This window comes from Henckelia pumila, chromosome 4 (genome assembly GCF_033568475.1).
Source record: "Henckelia pumila isolate YLH828 chromosome 4, ASM3356847v2, whole genome shotgun sequence".
Taxonomy (NCBI): domain Eukaryota; kingdom Viridiplantae; phylum Streptophyta; class Magnoliopsida; order Lamiales; family Gesneriaceae; genus Henckelia; species Henckelia pumila.
In genome coordinates this window covers 53,651,937-53,655,906 of record NC_133123.1, presented here as the reverse complement: position 1 = coordinate 53,655,906, position 3,970 = coordinate 53,651,937, and the positions used below count along the sequence as shown (strand labels likewise).

The window sequence follows — 3,970 nt, the reverse complement described above, 5'->3', positions numbered from 1 at the left end:
GACGTAGAGAGACGGAAGGCGGGAGGCTTGGGAGAATTCTTTTCTTTTCTTTTATTTTCTTTTGTCAATTCATGATTTAAACTTTGTTTGAATTATGAATTTGATTCTTGAGTAGTTTTTCTTTTTATTCGATCAAGACAATGTGATTGGGCCAGACAATTTACGTATAAAACTTGATGTGTTTATTTGAGATTTTCAGACTTGATTTTATTTTATTGATTGTTGAATTTATATTTTTCTTGTGAATTTTCTGGCCAGTTATTTGCTTGCATGTTAATTGATTCCAATTTGACAGAGGAGGTTTCGATTTTGATCACTTCGATTGTCAACATAGTGTAAAACTGACTAGAAATAGAATTCGGTTTCATTATGCGGTTTGGGTGTAAACTGAATTTTCACAGTTATTAATTCATTCAAATTTGATTAGAATTACGAAAGATTAATCCGTCAAATTTGAATAGGTTTGATTGTTCAAGAAATAGTCCTTTGAACAAATTAGAAAAATTCCCGTGAATTAAGATTAAGTCTGATGTTTTAGATCGACTACTCGTTACATGAATTGTCTGGTACCTACGTGAGTCCTTGATCGAACTTTTCCCATATTTGAATTAATCCAAATTTTCTTGCTGTGTTTTGCGTAATTTAAGTTTAATTGCAATTTTTAATTATTAGTTTAAAATATGAAATCACTATTTGTGATTAGTCTAGATTAATTAGAAATAAATATATTCTGGTAGTCATAATTATACAGTCCCTGTGGGTTCACATTCGAATTTTATTCACTATCTATAATTTGACCTGGTACGCTTGCCAGTTGATTTTTAATCATACCGATTTAGTCGGTCAAGTTTTTGGCGCCGTTGTCGGGACTGTTTTGATATCAAAATTTTTATTTCGCTTGAGATTAGACTGTTTTTTTTATTTTATTAAAATTCTGAATTTTTTTTATTTTTCTTTGTGATTTTCAGGTACTAGCTTGTTGTGCATGCATAACATTCGATCTAAGGAGCTTCTACCACTTGATTTGGAGATCGAACGCACGCTCAGCAAGATCCGGAAAGCAAGGAAGAATCTTAATCTAGTACTTGAAACAGAATCTGAATCAGAAGAAGAAATGGCGGACAACCGTACTGTTTGGGATCTGATTAGACCGCCAGTTGAAGGTTATGGATCTAGCATAGTTCTCCCCGCTGTTGAGGCGAAAAATTTTGAGCTGAAACCCTCTACTGTTCAGCTGATCCAATTGCAAGCAAGATTTGGGGGCACATCTGTGGAAGACCCCTACGCTCATCAGGAGCATTTTCTGTCGATCTGCGACATGTTCAAAGTTAATGGGGTAACATCTGATGCAGTGCGACTGCGGTTATTCCCATTCTCTCTACAAGGGGAAGCTACGGAGTGGTTAGATGATCTGCCTGCTGGTTCAATTACTACATGGGATACACTTGTTCAAACTTTTCTGAACAACTATTTCCCTCCTACGAAGATGGCGAAATTATTCTCAGATATTATTTCATTCAAACAGAAGGAGGGTGAATCTTTACATGCGGCATGGAACAGATTCAAGAAGATATTGAGGATGTGTCCTCAGCATAATTTATCTCAAATCCAGCAGACTCAGACGTTCTACAATGGAACCGATCAGTCGGTTCGATCTATGCTGGATGCTGCGGCTAATGGATGCGTATTCAGGAAGATGCCGACAGAAGTATGGGAGATCATAGGTAACATGACTGAAAGTAATATTGGGTGGCTGGATGTAAAGAAGGAGAAGAAGACTGGAGTTCTAGAGGTCGATGCTTTGATGGCCCTGAATGCGAAGATCGACGCTCTGACACACAAAGTGGCACTTATGAAAGCAGCTCCAGTAAATCATGCACAAGGGAATCTGCAAGAAGAGCATCAGTTGTTTGAAGTTGAAGTAGCTAATTTTGCAGGAAATCAAGAACGACAGCCATACAACTCCTACAACAACTATAATCAGAACTGGCAGCCCAAGCAAGAGGAGAAGAAGCCGAGTTTTGAGGAAATCATGATGAAGTATGTGGCTGGTACAGAAGCTCGGCTACAAAATCAAGAAGCTATGCTACAGAAGTTGGAGACTCAGGTGGCTCAGATAGCAACCCAACTCTCTACTCGTCCTATTGGAGCGTTGCCTAGCAACACTGAACCAAATCCCAGAGGCGTGAATGCTATCATGGTCGTGACTCGAGCACAGTATGAGGAGCAGCAGAGGGACGAGGAAAAGATTAAGGAGGGGTCGAAACAGTCAGAAATCAAAGAGGATATGTGTGCTGAAAATTCCTCCAAGACAGGTAAGAAAGGTAAGACTTCAAAATTTGAAGTTAATGATAATGTTGATATTTCTACCTTACCTTTTCCCCTTAGAGCTAAGCAACTGTTATTTGATTATCAATTTAAAATGTTTCTTGAAATTTTCAAGAAACTACATATTAACATACCTTTTTCAAATGTTTTAGCTCAGATGCCTAATTATGCAAAATTTCTGAAGGATTTATTGAGGAACAAGAAGAAATTGAATGATCTGACGTAGTTTACAATGAATGAGGAATGCACGGCGGTGCTGAAAGATAAATTTCCACAAAAATCTCAAGATCCAGGGAGTTTTTCTATACCCTGTCAAATTGGAAGTTTATCATTTGATAATGTTCTGTGTGATTTAGGATCGAGCATAAATTTAATGACTTATTCTTTTGCTCGAAAATTAGGTATAGAAAATATTAAACATGCTGCTATATATCTCAAATTTGCTGATGGATCTATTAAATATCCAAGAGGAGTAGTAGAGAATGTCCTGTCAAGATAGACAAGTTGATTTATCCTGTAGATTTTGTTATTCTTGACATGGATGAGGATTATGAGGTGCCTATGATTCTAGGGCGTCCGTTTCTGGCTGCTAGTAGGGCTCTAGTTGACGTTGAGAAGGGAGAGTTAGTATTGAGACTGAATGATGAGCGAGTGGTTTTTAATATGCTTAAGTCGGCTACTAAGAGCCCAACTTTAAAATCTTGCTCTGCTGTTTATTTAGTTGATGATATGCATGATGTTGGTGCATGTCTGCAGGTCCAGATCGCTGCAGGAGTTAGTCCCTTGCACAATTTCTTTAATGGTGTGGCATGCAAGTGCAGGACTGACCTGAGTTTTTCACAGACGGTGGATAAACCACCTTGAATTTTGCCACTCAAGAGACGAGTATAGTCGGGCTATAGACTATAAATTTAGCGCTGACTGGGAGGCAACCCAATGTTTTTGTTTTTGCATTTTATTTTGTTTTTGGTTTTTATTTTTTTTTATTTAAGTTTTGTTTCTTTCCCAAGACAGTTGGTCGTGCCTGCTGATATGTCTTGACTGCTGATACCGTCCCAACGGATACCGTCAAGAAGGAAGAGGATGAATCGAAAAATAGGGGAGTGTTATTTTTGTTTTCATTGTGTTTTTGTTTATCCTGCATTTGTGTGTTTGTTGCATTCTGTTCATCTTTCTGAAGCATTGAGGGCAATGTTTTGGATAAGTAGGGGGGTGGGTAGACTAGTTATTGCATTATTGTTGGTTGTGCTTGTTTTTCATCTGTCGTGTTTCGTATTTGTTTGCATCTAGTCTATTTTTGTTGTTGTTTGTTTTGTCTTGCATGAGTAGGATGAGTCATAATAGCCAATGATGATGAAATTCATTTGAAAAAAAATTGAATTTTTGAAAAAAAATATTGCTCTTGACTGGACATGAGAAACTGTAGGTTGAACCGTGAATATTTATAAGCACTTATGTTAGACCAGTGGAGTGTAACGAAAGATTTGATGAAGTTTCTGTCTGTTTGACCATTGCACGGCAATAGGTGGTTTGTGGATCTTGATTGTGTTCTATGAATTTTGATGAGGCTCTAGTTTACACTTATGATCTTGGGTGCACCTAGAAAATTTTTTTACAACTCCATCTGAGCTTGGACAATGAT

At 37.5% G+C, this 3,970-nt stretch overlaps 1 non-coding gene across 1 annotated transcript; it reads right to left on the bottom strand.

The window, feature by feature from the left end:
• Positions 1-1,497: 1,497 nt before the first annotated feature.
• On the bottom strand, positions 1,498-1,599 carry LOC140870223 (small nucleolar RNA R71). Its single transcript, XR_012147194.1, has one exon. It is a non-coding gene; the product is annotated as a small nucleolar RNA R71 (small nucleolar RNA).
• Positions 1,600-3,970: the final 2,371 nt, after the last annotated feature.